Raw genomic sequence first — 20408 nt, forward strand, 5'->3', positions numbered from 1 at the left:
CGGTAGGAACAGCTGCAGCAAGTCAACTCAGCAGAATTGAGGTTGGCGGGCGGCAGAGGTACGTTGGCGAGTGGCGACTCACGCAGCAGGTTGGAAGGCACGGCCGGGCCGAGGGAGTTGGCCTGCAGCTATGATAGCGAGGCTATCCCTGAAAGCGGCTTGGGACGGGCGGCAAACTGAGGCAGCTCGAGGCGGTGGCAGCAGCAACTTGGTGACTTGGCGAGGCCACAGAGGCAGTGCCAGCGACTCAGAGGAGACGGGCCCCACGCACGGCTTAGAGGTGACGACGCAACTTGAAGCCGGTAACACGGAGCCACGGAGACGGGCCTCGGTTGATGCGAGACAGAGTCTGGGCCGGTGCGGGCGGTTCTCCATGACCGAAGTAGAGGCGTAATCTGGCTTGGACCGATGTGTAGTGTTGGCGCGGCTGCGGGGATGGCCCTGATGGCGAAGGTGAGCGCGGGTGGCAGCTGTAGGACCTTGAGAAGAGGAGTCTAGAGGGGGGGTGATTAGACACTAAGTATCAAAGTTGCAGTTTTTAACTTCCTTAAGTTTAAGTGGAGTTTAGGCACAAGTTTAACATTCACAATACATAACAAGCAAGCATGCAAATAGTATATGAGCAGCGGAAAGTAAAGCATGCAACTTGCAAGAATCTAAAGGGAAGGGTTTTGGAGGATTCAAACGCAATTGAAGACACGCATGTTTTTGTCGTGGTTGCGATGGGTGGTGCTATCGCACATCCACGTTGATGGAGACTTCAACCCACGAAGGGTAACGGTTGCGCGAGTCCACGGAGGGCTCCACCCATGAAGGGTCCACAAAGAAGCAACCTTGTCTATCCCACCACGGCCGTCGCCCACGAAGGACTTGCCTCACTAGCGGTAGATCTTCACAAAGTAGGTGATCTCCTTGCCTTACAAACTCCTTGGTTGAACTCCACAATCTTGTTGGAGGCTCCCAAGTGACACCTAGCCAATCTAGGAGACACCACTCTCCAAGAAGTAACAAATGGTGCGTTGACGATGAACTCCTTCCTCTTGTGCTTCAAATGATAGTCTCCCCAACACTCAACTCTCTCTCATAGGATTTGGATCTGGTGGAAATAAGATTTGAGTGGAAAGCAACTTGGGGAAGGCTAGAGATCAAGATTCATATGGTAGGAATGAAATATCTTGGCTTCAACCCATGAGTAGGTAGTTCTCTCTCAGAAAATGTATGCTGGAAGTGTAGGTTCATTCCGATGGCTCTCTCTTCGAATGAAGAGGTGGAGGGGTATATATAGCCTCCACACAAAATCTAACCGTTACACACAATTTACCAAACTTGGTGGGACCGAATCAACAAACTCGGTCGGACCGATTTAGCAAATCTAGTAACCATTAGGATTTTCGGTGGGACCGACATGCAACTCGGTAGGACCGATATGGTTAGGGTTAGGGCATAACGTAATCTTGGTGAGACCAATTACACAAACTCGGTGAGACCGATTTTGGTAATTAGCTAACCAGAGAGTTGGTCAGGCAAACTCGGTGGGACCGGTTACTCAAACTCGGTGGGACCGATTTTGGTAATAAGTTAACCAGAGAGTTTGCATTGTAATCTCGGTAGTACCGATTGCTCAAACTCGATGAGACCGATTTTGGTAATGGATATACACAGAGAGATTACAATCCCATCTCGGTGAGACCGAGATCCCTATCAGTGAGACCGATTTGTCTAGGGTTTGTGGCAGTGGCTATGACATCTGAACTCGGTGGCACCGGATAGAAAGAATCGGTAGGGCCGAGTTTGCCTTTAGGTTTAGGTCATATGTGTGGAAGTGGGAAAGTAGTTGAGGGTTTTGGAGCATATCACTAAGAACTGTGGAGCAAGAAACTCATTAAGCAACACCTCATCCCTTCTTGATAATATTGGCTTTTCCTATAGACTCAATGTGATCTTGGATCACTAAAATATAAAATGAAGAGTCTTGAGCTTGAAGCTTGAGCCAATCCTTTGTCCTTAGCATCTTGAAGGAGTTCCCACATCCTTTAGTCCATGCCACTCCATTGTTGAACTTATCTGAAACATACTAGATAAAAGTGTTAGTCCAACAAGAGATATGTTGACATTAATTACCAAAACCACCTAGGGAGCACTTGTGCTTTCAATCTCCCCCTTTTTGGTAATTGATGACAACATACATCAAAGCTTTAGATAAAGATATAAAGAATAGAAAATAAAGCTTTGGAAAGACATGTAACAAGCATAGACTCCCCCTACATGTATGCAATCATGTGAATATGGAATATAGAAGCACTAGTTGACCCGTTGCGCCAAATGGCGCAGAGACCTGCTGAAGACATGTTGTCGATGAAAATAGTTTCATGCTGCAAGAACCTTCAACTAAAGCCATGTTCACGATAAAAATAGCTTCCTTTACTAAGGAAAGGCCATGTATATATAGTCGGCTTAGTTCTGGTCTGCTAAATTCATATGCGCCTTGAAAAAAAGACATGGTTTAATTTGCACAGCCTCACGTGTTTAAAGTATGAATAAGAACTACGAACTCTTTTTGTGCGATTCAAACACATTTTTAGAGTTTTTATTTCTTACTACATGTTGTCTAAAGTAACATTTGCTCAAAGAGAGAGAGAGAAGCATACCCCTCTCTCATTATGATTACTGGACCCGTTGCGCCAAAATGGCGCAAAGGCACGCTAAAGCCATGCCCGCAATGAAAAAAATTCCATGGCTTTATCCCCTCTAATAGAAAACACGATGGATTGTTGTGTACAACGATGTGAATATACACATAAAACTTAATATTATAGACTTATATTTAAAACAAAATATATGCATGAGCAAGCACGTACAAATAGACCCATTTGAAATGATGTGCGCGAATCAAAATATTTACATTTTTCAATAACTCTATGTTTGGGCATGCGTGTCAAACCCGAAGTGTTTTAAAAATATTTGACTTCGTTAGTAGAAGTAGGTTTTAGCAACCATTTGGGGTACTAATTCAAACCCTTTAAGATGGAAAAAGTAGGATAATTTATCTTTAAAAATATATGCTTAAGCATGCATATTTTTTATCTTATCCGGGTAACATAGAGCCAAATGGCACAGGGTACAAATTCAAACCCCAAGTGTTTTAAAACAGTTGGGGTTTCATTAACATCTTTTAAGTTTTAGAAATCATTTAGGTGCATGGTAAGAATCAGCTAAAAAAATGCAACATTCGGATACCATTTTTAACTATTTATGCATATGATTGTTACATAGACAAATAAAAGAGGTCACTACCATAGTTAGAATGTACACCTGCGATAAGAAAAATTCAAGTTTCTGCCTTACTATGCAACTGTACACTTGGTGAAGATAAGAAAGTCGATATTGCTAACAACCACAAAATTTGAAATATTGAAGCAAGCAAAAAAATAATGGAAACTCACATAACAAAGAGGTTGACAAAAATCTGAAGTTAACATACATACATGACATGTCACATTCAAAATTGAGATATACTGCAGATAACACATTACATGCATGAGTGGCAATCATATGGGTTCTGCTTTGAATCACACGATTCAGACAGTTGTGAACATTGATGATCATGATTGTGTGGTAACTGTATATACTGATTACGAACCAGGAAAAGAAACTAACGGTAGCTCACAGTTCTTTTAGAAAAACATAAAGGTACTAACTGGCAGTTATATTTCCACCATCACTCCTAGTTGTGACTTCCTACAAGAAATGAGAACGAAAATGATATTACAGCCTCATGTCCCTTCCTTGTTTGGCCATTATATTCGACATGTTCCTTCCCTGAACAAAAGAGATCAATAGTGAGCATTAAAGACCCCTGAAAACTCAATAGGATATACGCCATGGCAGTATCTGCCCCGTTTTCATATTCATTCAATGCACATTACCAAAATCTAATAGTAATCAAACTTGAATTAAAATGGTACATAAAGTTTTTGTAGTTAGAGATAGGACCAAGTTGGAATAGTATAGAGAAAATCAAACTTTATCCTAGCATTACACGGAAGAAACGTGACCCACTTATCATATGAACAGAAACAGACCGAGAAATTTATTTACCATCAGATGTCGATCTCTATATTTCCGCTTTGCAAATGATCCCAATTTAAAGCTTGATATCCGTTGGAATCTTCACATTACACTGCAACCTACAAAGCTTGAATAAGGCCACTAACGTTCAGAGCATAGCTTAAAGAATTGTGCAATTAGCTCATGAAAGCCCCCTGATGTAACATTTTTACCTGGTTGGTGATGCATGGTGGTCTACTATGCGCAATAAAATACAACAAGTAAACCAGATAATGATCATATTAAGTACTACATCATCAATAGGCTGATCATGTTTGCACTGCCAATTACTACAGACTTACACACGCTCCCTTCAAATTTCAAGAACTGCTTAGCCAACAATTCCAAGTTCAAGCATGAAGTAGTCAAAATGAAATAACTCAAAATATTTTTAGAATCACAACATAGAAGGATACTCTTGAGGACTATGTGAACCTAGAAGACCAGGAAAAACAATATTTCAACTTCGCAATGATATAAGGGCATCTCCATCACTGGGCGCTTAGCCCCGGCGCCAGGCTCGTAATCCCAGCAGATTAGCGGTTGCCGGCTATAATCCTGGCGTCAACCCTGGCGTCGACGCCAAATCACGCACCCGGCGCTTGGCCATTTTTCTTCCATCACTTAGCATCTACGTTGTTTAGTTAATTAGCGTCTAGCGTTGAGGGATGAGGCGCTTAGGTGTTCTTCAGATTTTATTATTTTGTTCGTAAGCGCCTATGTAAGCTCCTAGCATTGTAGATGCCCAAAGGGAAACATATTAAATAATAGCAGTTGTGAATGGGCATATAAGTATATATCACCACCTTTAGTCCACGACAACATGTAAATTATCTACTTAATAGTAAACGGTGTATCTAGAGATAATGCTAACCAATTCTGCATACAAAACGCTTTCGAGATGGAAAATTATAATTTACTCCTAACGTTCCTTGTAGATTGTGGTTGCTCAAAGTCAAATAGCTGCAATACATGAAAACTTTTATATCAATTAAAACTACTTCAGTAGTACATACGCACATGATCAAGGATAAAATGAATACTACTACACACAAATGGTTAAGTAGACAAAACACCATATGTTCAATCACACAAGCGGCAAGCATGAGCCAAAATAGAACAAAACTCTGTGCCAAATCCTGAATATAAACACAATCGAAACTAATATCCATGACAACACATAGGAAAGAAAAGAATGCAGTAGATAAATAGAAAAGGAAGTGAACAAAACCACTGGCAGAACAAGCAAGCAACAACATGCAGAGATCTTACAGCCTGCGACATAAAAGGGGAGGAACTCATCAGGCAGAAGCATTAATCCAAAAGAACCTCATCTCCACTGACCATGCAGACCCAGCCACTCATGCTCTCCACGACGACGAGGTGCGCCCGATCCGGAATCACGGAAAATCACACTGCAAACTAAATACTGGAGCATCAGATTAGCAGCTATATATTCCAAGCATGCATTTTTAACTGTAAAAGAGCTAATAAAGTGTTTACTTCAAGAAAATACAGCAGGCCAAACAAAAAATGTCTTTCTAAAGGTGAACAAAAAATGAAATATCAATCCTAATAATTAGGGTGTGCAGGACCAAATAATTAATATGCCACTTTGGAAAGAAAACTTCAAAATGTACCAACGATTGTGTTCACAGTGTACAATTGGTCGGCCTGTCATATTCTTCTCATCATCAGTTTATTACACGAAAAAGGACTGCCATAGCCTCACATATGTGCTCGGGATGCTGCAACAAGCAACAAACTACCAACAGAAGACAAATTTGCATATGTACCTATTGAGAAACAACATATAAATTTATTGGATGATAATTTGAATGTTGTACAAAATTCAAGAGAAACTTTCCACTACCATATAGTGCTCGCCGCATTACTTCATTGCACATATACTCTGTAATTGAACTATTGACTGTAGGAAAAATATGTAGTGCACACATTTACCAACATATATGTGGGAAAGACACGTGCCTAAAAGAGGGCACATTCAAAAGTGGCAACTTGTACGACATAATAAGCAGTAAACACATAAACAAAGCACGCATTTAAGCACACTTATTCACACCTTGCCTGATTCAGTGCTATACCGGTTGTCATGAAAGCATTCAAACTGACACGATGACCCTATGCACTGCATCTATCATTAAGTAGAGGAGAAGATCATAAAGAAACAAAATAAAGGCATTCACCTGCATCATATCCCACCTTGTATTGATATGAATATGAAAGCCTCCAATAATTAAAGAATTCATAGTTGAGGGCATCTGGTATTAAGTTCGCTAGTTCTTGTGTGTCCCCATATCCATCACCATCTATACACATTGAAGGTTCCTCTGGTAGTCATCATGGTAAAGGGATTGAGAAAGCATTGGAATAAATTTCTCATGTAGTAAGACGTTGAACCTTAGCAAAGCAGCAGTAATCAACGGCTCAAGCAAGCACCAGATCAACTTGACAACTTTACCTGCAGCCACACCTTGCAACAAAGAGAATACAAACATTAAAAACAGGAGAAGAAGTTATGAAGAAAACCTCACAAGGCTACCAATAACGCACTCCTAATATGATCATTCAGTTACTATCATCTTATATATGAAAATGAGATATTATGACACAGTGGTAGGAGCAAGTGATAGTGGATCAAGCCTCCGAGTTCAAGCACTTACATTGCAATAATTTGGCTTCCTCCTTTTAATTGTGATTAAACATACTTAAGGGAGTGTCTGTTCTAAAACCAATGAACAAGCCTAAACATGAATGGTTCCAGTAGACTTGATAACCCATTCAAGCTTAAGTGACCTTGAAGCGCTGCTCTCTGGAGCCATGATCGCGACACCAAGAACTCGCACGAGACATGGAGGAGCACGTCAGCACAACACCCTCACACCAATGCCTCCAACCTGCATATGAGGCTTTTCTGATTAGGAACTATATGGTAGAGAAACAACATTTATCTGTTCTAACTGAGTCTCAAAAGTGATCAAATTGGACCATATTCAAAATCCATAAATAACCAAACTGGAACATGTCCAAAAACTATAGCTCTAATAAAAGGATTCCTTTAACCACAATAGCCAAGAAAGTAAACAAATTCTGGTGGATTAACTTGGTGACTTAGACAAACATGAGATCTGGAAACAATACACTGGAATAAAGTGGTCATTCTGACAATGTCCATGGAACTGAAACCACCATGAGTACCATTGTTGAAATTATGACAAATCTCATTATTCCAAAGTAGAGTCAGTGCACTTCTTCTTAGAAAAAGTTAAATAGTTCTAAATAATCAGTAATATAATACACCATATGTTGAGTGAAATCTGTCTTTTGGATTGAGTAATTAAATAACTACAAAGATCTTGCAAAATCACAACATAACAAGAATCTGAAGCTTTGTTGAGTCCTTTTTTTCTATAGAACATAAAGCTTGATGCCAATAACCTTACGGTCCTTATCTACGCCCAATCAAAAATCGAATGGTCATTTCCTTGTCCTTTTCCATTTTCTCGAGTGACATTGACCAACTTAGTTATCCCAAAAAGTTCCTACAATTGTGACCCTGCTGCTGCTGCCTCACACATACCTCTCCTCAGCCCTACAATGTGTGTGCCGCCCAAAGCTCAGACATTGTTGCTCCATCCCCCTACCGCTAGCCTACAGACCATCCCTGCTCCTCCACCCAGCCGTGAAGTCTAAGAATTAGCAGCAGGAAGAATAAACTGAAAAATAGAGCTCGTTATGACAGAAGTATTTCACCGAATAGCATATAGGCAAATATGGGAAGAGTCATTCACCTTAGAGTTGAAGGCAAGAACCCAACAAGAATCACAATCTACAATTAGAGAGGAGTCAGGGAAAGGGAGAGCTCACCGTTGCAACTGGCCGGCCGGAGAGGTGGAGGATGGGGGCGGAGGAGGGGATCCACCCCGGCGAGCCGTCACGCCGCCGCGTCCATGGAGACGCTGCTGCTGCTGACGTCCATGGAGACGCTGTTGCTGCGGATCGAGAAAGCAAATAAATTAGGGGAAGGATGTGAGAGGGAAGGAAGGAGAGGAGAGGTCAGGGAGAGCCCCGGTGTTCTACCCCTACTGAGGCATCTCTGCTACAGGGAGAAGGGAGGGGGCCGGCGGCAGGGGGAGGAGAGGAGGCCGTCAAGGCGAGCAGGGAGGGGGCGGCGGCGTGGGAGAGGATGGAGCGAGGAGGACATGAGGCGAACGGGGCCCGGGGCTCGGGACGATAGGACGAGGCGAAGTCTGGGTGGGGTGGAAGAGGCGGGGCTCGGGGTGGAGCATGTGAGGATGGAGGAGGAAGAGCTCGGGGCAGACATAGACAGAGGAGGAAGAGCTCGTACCAGGGATGGAGGACGGATGCGGGTGGGGCGGCGGCCAGGGTTCGTGCTGCTGAGACGAATGAGGGAGGAAGGAGGTGGGGGCGTGCGGCTGTGGGGTTTGGGCAACCAATGGGCTTTTCGGGATGAATGACCAATCTTACTGTTTCACCCCGCACCCAGCCAACACATCGCGACCCCACCGACGAAGCGGCCCACTCGTCATACACGTGTGAAAGGAACAGCAAGGTAAAACACGCAGTGAATATCTAACGGATGAGGAGAGCCGAGGTGGGATTTTTAACCCGATCTGACGGCCACGAATGGCCCAATCGGGGAGCCTTCTGGAGGTGAGTTGGCTAGCCTCATTATTGTTTTAAATGTGAGAGCATAACCATGATAGAGTAGGCAATGTGTTACATGTATCTTGGTCATATGCATCAGAGCAAAAAATATTAAAGAAAATACCTTCATGCCCATGAGTCCTTCTTGCAAACAGTATGTACATCAGCAAGAATTCCTCATACACATGATTGTGATGCATATACTTACCTTGTAGTCTTGAGTTGGCTTAGGATGAAATGAATCTGCGTAAATAAGGTTAGATAACACAGGTACATCTACTAACCAGAGCAGACAGAAGAAACCACAAGAATACCAAGACTGGGATGACATGTAGAGAGTGAGTACTAAGTACCACATTGGATTAGACATGTCCCCAAGAGTAAAGATATGCAATGAATTTAAATGATTTCTTTTCCTTAGATGTCTTACTCCCCCTGAATCTAGCATGGGATACTGGGAGAAGATAGGGAACAGAAAATCAGAGCTGAAAGATATAAATGAACAGAGCTAATGCAGCTAATGCAAATAAGCACATATGAACATGTCTTTCCCCTCAAGAAGACATGTGGCATCTCTCCTCTTGAACACCAAGCATCTGGGATCCTTGAGAAATACTTTCTACTTGAGTATTCTCTCCCCCTGGAGATCTCTTTCTCCCCCTGAGGAGATGATACTCTCTCTCTCTGATGTGATCTCTCTAAGTGATAAGCTTTGATGTGATCTCTCTCTCCCCCTTTGACATCAATTTCCAAGAAGAGTTTGATCCTTGAGTCACAGCACAAAGCATACATATATAAATGGGATGCTTGTAGAGGACAAGATTCATTGAGTGGAGCTGGATCAGAAGAAACACATAATAAGTGGCAAACTGTTTTTCCTGTTGTGAAATCGGTGGCACCGAGTGGTATGCTTCGGTTGTACCGAAAGGATTCGGTTGGACCGAAAATAACAAATCGGTGAAACCGCGTTCATCACAGAGAAAACACTTGTCACCTCAGCTCACTAGACTAGTAAGATCTCACAAAGATTTGCAAGGAATTTACTGAAGGATATGCAGTGAATTGGATGCAGAAAATGCAGAGCAAACAGAAAGAAGTCTAGATGAAGTTTTTTTTTGAAAAAGGGAAACAAATATGCATGGGACAAATGCAAAAGCAGAAAAAAGAACACAAAAAAACTTCATCTAGAGATGGTCGGCGACAAAGTCACCTATGTTAGAGTATACTGACTTAGGAGTCAAGTGAGATCACTTGATCATAGGTCATACTCATCGTTTAAGCTCAAAATGGGGTTGCCATTTTTCGTTTAAGCATCTTGATGTATTCACATCTTGTCGAGTTGCTTTAGCTCATGACTTGGAGTAAAGCTTCTCTAAGATGAAATAACATACCTTGGTTGGTGGTGTTGAACATGTAGTTGAACTTGTGTGGGTTGCTCAAGGTTGATGTAGCTCATCAAGAATTGGGAGCACCACTTGGAATTTGAGTCCATCTACCTACATGGGTTAGTTCTTGCAAGGAAGAGCACTTGTGTATCCAAAAATGACAATCATGAAGCTCAACATAGAATTTGTCAAAGGATATGTTTGAATGGTTCTGTTCTTCCTTGTCTTCAACCACCATAGTGTAGAAACTTGGTGATGTAGAGATTGCTCAAGATGTGAGTAGATTACAATCTCATGGAATTAGATTCATCCAAGTACCTACATGGGTTAGATAACATGTAAGGTGCAAGTATATCGAAGACATAAGATTTTCATCATAAGAGAAATATCAAGGATTAGTCATAAGCTCATGTCTTGCATGTATCCAATGGAGTTTCTACTCCAAGTTTGAAGCATCAATGATGTTCAATTCTCCTATCAACCTGCAAAATACTTTCTCATCAAGAGGTTTAGTGAATATATTCGCTAATTGTTTTTCGGTGCGAACATGCTTAAGATTAATGTCACCCTTAGCAACATGATCTCGAATGAAATGATGACGAACTTCAATATGCTTAGTTCGAGAATGTTGTACGGGATTATGACCAATTTTGATAGCACTTTCATTGTCACAAAGCAATGGAACATGTTTCACATATATCCCATAATCTTTAAGAGTTTGGGTCATCCAAAGTAATTGAGCACAACATGAACCAGCGGCAATGTATTCCGCTTCGGCGGTGGATAAGGATACCGAGTTTTGTTTCTTGGAGGACCAAGACACAAGAGATCTACCAAGAAATTGACAAGTACCCGAAATGGACTTTCTATCAACCTTATCTCCGTCATAGTCCGAGTCGGAGTAGCCAACAAGATCGAAAAAGGCCCTCTTAGGATACCAAATGCCAAAATTTGGTGTATGGATTAAGTATCTCACTATCCTTTTCACGGCCTTAAGATGACATTCTTTAGGAGCAGCTTGATATCGTGCACACATGCACACACTTAGCATGATATCGGGACGTGAAGCACATAGATATAACAATGAACCAATCATAGAGCGATAAACCTTTTGATCAACCGGTTCGCCATCTTTGGTCAAGTCAAGATGTCCACTAGTAGGCATGGGTGTAGTCATACCTTTGCATTCTTGCATATTGAACTTCTTGAATAAGTCCTTGGTGTACTTTGTTTGAGAAACAAAGGTACCTTCCTTAGTTTGCTTGAATTGCAAACCAAGAAAGAATTTGAGTTCACTCATCATAGACATCTCAAACTTCTCCGACATTAGCTTCCCAAACTTTTCACTAAAATGAGGATTAGTTGAACCAAATATAATATCATCAACATAGATTTGGCACACAAATAGTTCTCCATTAACCCTTTTAGTAAAAAGTGTGGAATCAATTTTCCCAATTTCAAAGCCTTTTTCAATAAGGAACTTGGTCAAGCATTTATACCACGCTCTAGGATCTTGTTTAAGACCAAAAAGAGCTTTCTGAAGTTTGTAAACATGATTGGGTTTCTTAGGATTGACAAAGTCGGGAGGTTGGTTAACATAAACTTCCTCCTCTATTTCACCATTTAGAAAAGCACTTTTAATGTCCATTTGGTACAAGGTGATGTCATGGTGATTAGCATAGGCAAGTAAGATGCGAATGGACTCAAGTCTAGCAACGGGAGCATAATTCTCACTATAGTCCATACCTTCGACTTGTGTGTAGCCTTGGATGACGAGACGTGCTTTGTTGCGAACTAATTGTCCATCTTCATCTTGCTTGTTGCGAAACACCCATTTGGTATCAATGATGTTGTGGTTGTTGTCGGGCTTCTCAATCAATGTCCAAACTTGATTCCTCTCAAAGTTGTGTAGCTCTTCATGCATAGCGTTTATCCAATCCGGATCCTCCAATGCTTCTTTAACCTTCATAGGTTCAATGCTAGAGATGAATGAATAATGTTCACAAAAGTTAGCTAAACGAGTTTTTGAGCGAGTGATTCTCCCGGTTTGGATATCATTGTAGATTTGCTCGACGGAATGGTCCTTAGCAATTCTTCTCGAACTCGTGAAAGCTTTTGCTTGGTTCTTGGTTGAACTTCTTCTTCATCTTGTTCTTCTTCTTGGCCTTCTTCATTGTTGGTGTTGTCGTTCTCTTGTCGTGGTGGAGAAGTAGGTTGTTGACGTTCATCTTGATGCACTTCCTTGTTTTCTTCATCTTGGTGTGTCACTTGTGGATGCTTCCGTATCAACTCTTGGTTCACCTTGTCGTGAAGTAGAAGCTTCCACTTGGACGGACGAGCTACTCTCCTTCACCTCCGTTGGACGGACCTTGCCAATAGACAAGTCTTGGATTGCTTCCGAAGGATCTTTGTCTCCTACATCAATTGGCAATTACTCTACTTGCGAGCCATTAGATTCGTCAAACTTCACATCTACCGTCTCTTCAACCTTTCGGGTGAAATTGTTGTAGACACGGTAAGTGTGAGAGTTTGAGCCATAACCTAGTAGGAAACCTTCATGAGACTTAGGAGCAAATTTAGAACGATGATGCTTATCAAGAATGTAGCACTTTGAGACGAATACTCGAAAGTATCCAACTTGGGGTTTGTTACCAGTGAGGAGCTCGTATGCCATCTTGCCGAGTAGCTTGTGAAGATACAAGCGATTTGTTGCATGACAAGCTGTCTCAACCGCTTCTGCCCAAAAGTGCTTCGGCGTCTTGTACTCATCAAGCATCGTTCTCGCCATTTCGATGAGCGTCCGGTTCTTCCTCTCAACAATTCCATTTTGTTGAGGTCTGTACGTAGCCGAGAACTCGTGTGAAATCCCTTCCTCGTTAAGAAAGGTGTCCACATTTGCGTTCTTGAACTCCGTTCTGTTGTCGCTGCAAACCTTCTTGATCTTCACTTCAAATTGATTTTGGGCCCTCCTAGCGAAGTTTTTGAAGATCTTTTGGACCTGCGATTTATCATTGAGAAAGAACACCCACGTAAATATTGAAAAATCATCAACTATAATTAGACCAAAAGAATTTCCACCGAGACTCTTGTAAGAGTTGGGACCAAAAAGATCCATGTGAAGTAGCTCGAGTGGCCTCCTTGTGGTCATGATGTTCTTCACGGGATGCCTTCCTCCAACCTGTTTACCTGCTTGACAAGCACTACAAAGTCTATCCTTATCAAATATGACATCGCTAACACCAAGGATATGATTCCCTTTAATTAGCTTGTCAAGGTTTCTCATGCCAAAGTGACCTAATCGTCTATGCCATAACCAACCTTTTGAGGATTTAGCAATGAAGCAAGTTTTAGGTTGAGCCTTTTTAGTGAAATCAACAATTTATAGATCACCTCTATGCACACCGGTAAAGACCATGTTATGATTATCTCTACGAAACACTTCGCAATCTACTTCAGTAAATAGGACATTGAAACCAAAATCAGCAAGTCTAGATACTGAAAATAAGTTGTAGCCAAGAGATTCAATGAGCATGACATTTTGTATGGAGCTATCATGTGATATGGCCACCCTACCGAGGCCAACCACCTTACCCTTTGAGTTGTCACCGAAAGTGACATACTTTCGAGGACCATCATTTTCAGCGAGCTCCCGAAACATGTCTTGGTCTCCGGTCATGTGATCGGTACATCCACTGTCAAGAACCCATTCCTTTCCTCCTGACATATATCCTCAAAGGTTTGCCATAAGACCAAAATGTCTCATTGCATCATCAAGATCGAAGTCACTATCATCATCCTCATCATAGTATCCATGTTTAACATCGTCATGTGGTGGATCAAGTCCTAGAGAGGGTAATTCGTTAGAGTGAGTTTGACAATGATCTTGCTTATGAATTCTTATAGATTCAGAAATAATATCACCGATAATTCCAACATCTCCTTTGGCACGTGATCAATTGAAAGTACAATGGGGTTTTTACGCCCCAAACTACGGATGTCGTGTTCTCCACAGGGACTAGGCAAGTCAATGATCGTGCTCAGATAAAGCTAGGTAACACAACTCAGATTATAAATGCAAGAAAATAAACCTAAACTAAACAAGGTAGTTCCCGAAGATCGTCGCCAAAGAAAATGTAAAAAAGCAAAGGGGAGGTTCAGATTGTCTGTATTGTCTTTTTTTGTGTTTTCCTATTACTTGAGAAACTAAGATGCTAACACAAAAGGAAACAACAGGACATGAACACATATATTTATCTAACAAGCGTATGGCAGAGGGAAGAAACAAGATAATTGACAGGGATAAAAATGCTTCATGTCACAACATATATTACAGGTACAGAGCTAATACATAGACTGAAAATTGAATGATCACACAACTGGCTACCACAGAGAGTAATTTCAATACAAAATAAAACCAAGAATAGTAACATGAATTTGTTACAGTGAGCTAGCTGACATGGTTTACATCACAAAACACACATGTATTTATATAGTACATGTACTGGAGCTAAAACATGGAAAACTGAATCAATTTCTGCAGTAAGGAACAAACACATAAGGGATCTCACACATACAGTAGCAGAATACTAATTAATAGATGACAAGTACGAACTGAACATATAGCAGGTTACAGGCACTTAGATAATCTGAATATTACAAAGCTTCTTACTACTCCTATTACAGAAAATTCAGAGAATATAGAGAGGGGGGAAGGGATATAGCAGCAGAGGAGGTAAGGAAGAAGAGTAGCAGTGAGGGGAAGGGAGTAGTAGTGGCAGTTGAAAGAAGAAGCCGCAGGGCGCAGCAAGGAAGGAGCAGCAGCTGGACTTGGAGAAGAGGAGGCAGCAACAGGAGGTCGAGGAGAAGAAGGAAGATGCAGCAGGGGGCGTGGAGTTCAGCAAAGCGCAGTAGCAGCAGGAGGTTCAGGTTCAAACTTTGAAGAGGAACAACAGGGACGCGAGGTGCGGGGAGCAACAGGACAAGGGGAGAAGAAGAAGCAGTAGGGATGGGGAAGAGGAGCAGCGGCAGAAGGCAGGGTCGCGCGGGTACCCAGACACCCGTCTGGTCGGGCGCGCGAGGTGCAGCGGTGGAGTGATGGCGCGATGGTGGAGATGGTGGCGCTGGTGGAGATGGTGGCGCTGGTGGAGATGAGTGGATGGATGGCTGGGAGGCGCAGGTGGATGGATGTGATGGTGGTGCTGGGTGGATGGGCTGCGGAGGCGCACCACCACGCCGGCCTGGCCGTGGCGGCGGCTGGAGTTGGAGAAGGAGAGTTGGGGGAGAAGAGAGATGTGTAGCCAGGCCCGAGGGGAATTGTGTAGTGACCTAGGGATTTTGGTGGACTCAGAGCATGGGGATGAGGAGAAGCAAGGGGGCACACACGAGGAAGGGAGAAGCTGGAGCAGGCATGAGGATAGAGAAGTAAAAGGAGAGGAGCTACAGTTGGTGAGGTGATCGAGCGAGTGCTACTTCCTATGAAAACCCGGTGAGCTGTTTCATGACCCATTCCTAGTATATCATCCATTGATACATGCTGAAATCAAATGTTATTTGGGTTGCTTAAGACATGTCTTAAATGTTGCCCCACTAAATTTTACTTGACATATGGTGCTTGATGAGAATATGTGAACTGAGCGTTGAATGCCTGGTAAACTAGTGATCTATACAATGCTTGCTTTGCTGAAAGTAGTGGAAGTTATTAGTTTTGAGTGCTCAAATCCCTAGTATACTAGAAAACTTAATCATTTTCTGCTTTTACCTCGATACACCTAGATCACCACGTTTAGATGCTGAATTTGTGCTAAGTGTGTTCCCATTGAGAGCAATCACCTAACCACTATGGATTAGCATGCTATGTTCCCTGGATCGGTAGCATGTGAACCAGACATGGAGAAGTGATGATTCCTATTTTTGTGCTTATTGTTGTTCATTTAAGATAAGTAATAATGAATAAATAAGTCTGACTACCTACAGTAGCATGTTATGTTCCCAGGATCGGTGGCATGTGAAATCGGGTTAGCTTGGGTAGTAATTAATAATAAAAAATGTAATTGTTGAACCAGGTGTATACCATGTTCTCGGGATCAGTGGTATGTTCCTTTGGGGAGACAAACAAAAAAACTAATAATTGGTCGAGCCAGGTGTATACCATGTTCTCGGGATCAATGGTATGTTCCTATGGTGAGACTAATAATAATATAATCATTACTTTATCTCTATAAATAAGTGATTTGATCACAAGATTTAATTCCAGTTCATTTTGTTCTTGGGATCATGCTCTCTTTAGGAACCATTTGGCGCAGTCATCATTTAAACTTGTTGATCCTCTTTTATCTCCGTAAAAGTTTAAAATGGTCATGCTTACTAGTATCCTACTGCTTTGTAGCACTCCTAACCATTAATTTTCACTAGCTAAGTCTGAAGCATGCCTTGTTTGGAGATTTATTTTACCAGGACATTCCTTACTCAGTTTACTGTTCATTATCTTGCCTTTGTCATATTCCTTTGCTTGAGGACAAGCAAAGATTTAAGTGTGGGGGAACTTGATAAGTGCATTTCATATATATAATTTGGCACTCAAATTTAGCATCTATCATGATATGTCCATCCATTCTTGCTATGAGTTGTGATATATTTGAATGAAAATCATATAAAAGATCATTTACTTGTCATTTGTTTCTTTTGCAGAAAAGTGCGCAAGGCACTATAATCGTCAAGATTTCTACTATGTGGCTAACGAGAAGAGAGAAGGGCTTCTGTGTGACGACAAGAAGTAACCAAAGGGGCTAACTATAGAAGAGAGGGGGTCTACTTGGGAAGGAAGAAGATAGTAGGAGGGCCCATGTGCAAACATCAAAATCTGCCGTGAGGGGATCAAAATCCCTAGGTCACTACACAATTCCCCTCGGGCCTGGCTACACATCTCTCTTCTCCCCCACCTCTCCTTCTCCAACTCCGGCCGCCACCACGGCCAGGCCGGCGTGGTGGTGCGCCTCCGCAGCCCATCCACCCAGCACCACCATCACATCCATCCACCTGCGCCTCCCAGCCATCCATCCACTCATCTCCACCAGCGCCACCATCTCCACCAGCGCCACCATCTCCACCATCGCGCCATCACTCCACCGCTGCACCTCGCGCGCCCGACCAGACGGGTGTCTGGGTACCCGCGCAACCCTGCCTTCTGCCGCTGCTCCTCTTCCCCATCCCTACTGCTGCTTCTTCTCCCCTTGTCTCGTTGCTCCCCGCACCTCGCGTCCCTGTTGTTCCTCTTCAAAGTCTGAACCTAAACCTCCTGCTGCTACTGCACTTTGCTGAACTCCACGCCCCTGCTGCATCTTCCTTCTTCTCCTCGACCTCCTGCTGCTGCCTCCTCTTCTCCAAGTCCAGCTGCTGCTCCTTCCTTGCTGCGCCCTGCGGCTTCTTCTTTCAACTACCACTACTACTCCCTTCCCCTCACTACTACTCTTCTTCCTTACCTCCTCTGCTGCTATATCCCTTCCCCCTCTCTATATTCTCTGAATTTTCTGTAATAGGAGTAGTAAGAAGCTTTGTAATATTCAGATTATCTAAGTGCCTGTAACCTGCTATATGTTCAGTTCGTACTTGTCATCTATTAATTAGTATTCTGCTACTGTATGTGTGAGATCCCTTATGTGTTTGTTCCTTACTGCAGAAATTGATTCAGTTTTCCATGTTTTAGTTCCAGTACATGTACTATATAAATACATGTGTGTTTTGTGATGTAAACCAGGTCAGCTAGCTCACTGTAACAAATTCATGTTACTATTCTTGGTTTTATTTTGTATTGAAATTACTCTCTGTGGTAGCCAGTTGTCTGATCATTCAATTTTCAGTCTATGTATTAGCTATGTACCTTTAATATATGTTGTGACATGAAGCATTTTTATCCCTGTCCATTATCTTGTTTCTTCCCTCTGTCATACGCTTGTTAGATAAATATATGTGTTCATGTCCTGTTGTTTCCTTTTGTGTTAGCATATTAGTTTCTCAAGTAATAGGAAAACACAAAAAAGACAATACAGCCAATCTGAACCTCCCCTTTGTTTTTCTACATTTTGTTTGGCGACGATATTCGGGAACTACCTTGTTTAGTTTAGGTTTATTTTCTTGCATTTATAATCTGAGTTGTGTTACCTAGCTTTATCTGAGCACGATCATTGACTTGCCTAGTCCCTGTGTAGAACACGACATCCGTAGTTTGGGGCGTAAAACCCCCACTGTACTTTCAATTGATCATTTTGGCGCCATTTGGTCAACCAACACCTTCAACACAAGTGCCTACTCAAGATGAGTTCGATGACATAGACAAGCTCGCACTTTTGAGTCTCGAGTTCACTTGGAGTGCTGAGGATGCTCCTATTAGGAAGGTTATACTTGATGAAATGAAGAAGATCAAAAGTGGGCATGAGCTAGTGGAAGAAGTAAGGAAGATTGAGAAGAACGTCAATGCTGGCAGTACTATCTCTTCCCTCCTTGAGTTGAGTGTTGCTGGGATATCCCTTAAGGTGTGTAAGGTTTCAACACCGTCACATTCAGCTGAGCAAGATGGTGAGAGTCTAGAGGAAGAAAGACCCCAGATTGAAGAAGATGAACTAGAAGACAAGGAACATGATGATCAAGAGCTGCAATTCCCAAGTGATCAAGTTGAAGACTCATCATCTACTACTGAAGAAGTACAAGAAGCTGTTGTAGATGAAGATGAAGAACATGAGATTCATTTGCCTATTGTCATACCAGAGCGTGATGTGTCAGGTTTAATCAATCCTCTTGATGACATGATGCCTTGTGATTTCTTTGCTACTACCTTGCATTACATGATACCATCACTTAAGATTGATTTGAAAACTCATTTGCTTGGATATGATGATATATACCCTGTTAGTGGCATTACTCTCATTTGTGATGATCATAGTTACTTTCCTCGTGCTAATCCTATGCTTAATGAAACATATCACTCCCATGCTAGTCTTGAGCTTAATGATAAATATCATCCTCATGTTAGTGTTGACCTTGCTGATTTCTACCATCCTAAACATGTGCTTTATAGCTATGCTTATGTAATTGGATACTCTATCGATGACTTAGAGGGCATTCTCTCTGTCACTTGTATTGGCTTGGTTGTTGAGAGTTCTTTCAGGTTGATGCTTGTGTACCATTTACTGCGAGTTGACCAAGTTCGAGATGACATTCCCTGGGATCCTGGTGGACTCAGAGCATGGGGATGAGGAGAAGCAAGGGGACACACATGAGGAAGGGAGAAGCTGGAGCAGGCATGAGGATAGAGAAGCAAAAGGAGAGGAGCTGCAGTTGGTGAGGTGATCGAGCGAGTGCTACTTCCTATGAAAACCCGGTGAGCTGTTTCATGACCCATTCCTAGTATATCATCCAATGATACATGGTGAAATCAAATGTTATTTGGGTTGCTTAAGCCATGTCTTAAGTCGTTGTAGTATAGTGGTAAGTATTCCCGCCTGTCACGCGGGTGACCCGGGTTCGATCCCCGGCAACGGCGGCAAAATGATCAATTGAAAGTACTGCGGGGTTTTTACGCCACAAACTACGGATGTCGTGTTCTCCACAGGGACTAGGAAAGTCAATGATCATGCTCAGATAAAGCTAGGTAGCACAACTCAAATTATAAATGCAAGAAAATAAACCTAAACTAAACAAGGTAGTTCCCGAAGATCGTCGCCAAAGAAAATGTAAAAAAGCAAAGGGGAGAGATTGTCTGTATTGTCTTTTTTTGTGTTTTCCTATTACTTGAGAAACTAAGATGCTAACACAAAAGGAAGCAACAGGACATGAACACATATATTTATCTAACAAGCGTATGACAGAGGGAAGAAACAAGATAATGGACAGGGATAAAAATGCTTCATGTCACAACATATATTACAGGTACAGAGCTAATACATAGACTGAAAATTGAATGATCACACAACTGGCTACCATAGAGAGTAATTTCAATACAAAATGAAACCAAGAATAGTAACATGAATTTGTTACAGTGAGCTAGCTGACATGGTTTACATCACAAAACACACATGTATTTATATAGTACATGTACTGGAGCTAAAACATGGAAAACTAAATCAATTTCTGCAGTAAGAAACAAACACATAAGGGATCTCACACATACAGTAGCAGAATACTAATTAATAGATGACAAGTACGAACTGAACATATAGCAGGTTACACGCACTT

General features: G+C 42.1%; 1 long non-coding RNA gene and 1 other non-coding gene across 24 annotated transcripts; one reads left to right on the forward strand and one right to left on the reverse strand.

Moving 5' to 3' along the window:
* Positions 1-3455: 3455 nt before the first annotated feature.
* LOC123070175 (uncharacterized) lies at positions 3456-8605 on the reverse strand. 23 transcript variants are annotated; one of them, XR_006433520.1, is made up of 7 exons: positions 8477-8605; positions 7996-8120; positions 7709-7792; positions 6925-7025; positions 6315-6589; positions 4099-5529; positions 3456-3819 (listed from the first exon to the last, which is right to left on the reverse strand). It is a non-coding gene; the product is annotated as an uncharacterized lncRNA (long non-coding RNA). The 23 variants fall into 23 exon arrangements; XR_006433516.1 differs by having other exon boundaries at positions 7709-7844; XR_006433506.1 differs by having other exon boundaries at positions 6315-6601; positions 7709-7844.
* An 11039-nt stretch (positions 8606-19644) lies between these two features.
* TRNAD-GUC (transfer RNA aspartic acid (anticodon GUC)) lies at positions 19645-19716 on the forward strand. Its single transcript has one exon. It is a non-coding gene; the product is annotated as a tRNA-Asp (tRNA).
* The last annotated feature ends 692 nt before the right edge of the window (positions 19717-20408 follow it).

Source organism: Triticum aestivum, chromosome 3B (genome assembly GCF_018294505.1).
Source record: "Triticum aestivum cultivar Chinese Spring chromosome 3B, IWGSC CS RefSeq v2.1, whole genome shotgun sequence".
Classification (NCBI taxonomy): domain Eukaryota; kingdom Viridiplantae; phylum Streptophyta; class Magnoliopsida; order Poales; family Poaceae; genus Triticum; species Triticum aestivum.